Below are 1,145 nucleotides of genomic sequence, written 5' to 3' on the forward strand. Positions count from 1 at the left end.
GAAAAAAAGTGGTGTAGATGATAGAGGCTCTGTTCATCCCTCTGGCAACCAAATCGAAGTTGTGATGGAAACAAGGAGCAGCAGCAAGGAAAAATTGCCTGGGATGAACAAGCCATACAACTAGGGAGAAATCTAAGAAATCACCCCGCAACAGCAGAAGGTAGGACAGGGCGAGGACACTGGGCTACCTGGTCTTGAGCGGCTGAGTGAGACTGAGGCAGCAGTGGCAGATGCCTTGTAAAGGGGCCACATCTATGAGCAGATTTTCGCAGTGTTCGACCTGCTCCCACTGAGCACCAGTGCCGATTCGGCTGTGCGCATAGGGCATCAGGGACTTACAAGGAGACATTGTCGGCGTGAGGGCCAACTTGATCTGTACAGAAGTGCCGGTGGTATCCATTGTTCCCTGTTGAGGCCCCTACCAGTGCGCCGGACACAGTGCAGCCATAACCGTGATATCATCAAACTGGATAACAGAAGTTGCTTCGGCTAGAGGATTTCCTGAAACCCCACCTTCCCCAACTCATGGCCCCACCTAAGCCACATCCAGATATATCCTCAGAGAGTCAGTTGCTCCTTGCTGAGACTCACACTGGAGGAGGCAGCTGGCCTCAGTTTCTGGCGTGGACTTTTGAGGCAACTATAAGCACAGCATCTATAGATTGCTTGCTGAATCTTAACAGGTGGCCCTGGAGGGATAGAGGCTTGGGCTGAGTTTGGCCTGCAGCTGAACTCCTCTCAGGGCTGTGCCACTGGACACTTACTTCACAAATCCACACTAATAAGACTGGGAGACTTAGGAGCTTTGCTTAGTACATAGAAACAGACACAGAAAGTCAGCCAAAATGGAAAGACAAAGAAGCAGAAACCATATGAGAGAAGAGAACAAAGATCCAGATATAGTGCAGTCAAGTAATCTAACATGCTGAGTTCAAAACACTGGTTATAAAGATGCTCAATGGACTTATGGGAAGTGTAGATAAATTCAGTGAGAACTTTAACAAAAAGATAAAAAACATAAAAATGGAAATGAAAATTATAAGAGGGAATCAATCTGAAATAAAGAACACATTATATGAGATGAGAAGTATATTAAATGGAATACACAAAGGAATAAACAAAGTGAATAAAGAAAAGGATCAAAT

This window comes from Pteropus vampyrus, unplaced genomic scaffold (genome assembly GCF_000151845.1).
Source record: "Pteropus vampyrus isolate Shadow unplaced genomic scaffold, Pvam_2.0 Scaffold2541, whole genome shotgun sequence".
NCBI lineage: Eukaryota > Metazoa > Chordata > Mammalia > Chiroptera > Pteropodidae > Pteropus > Pteropus vampyrus.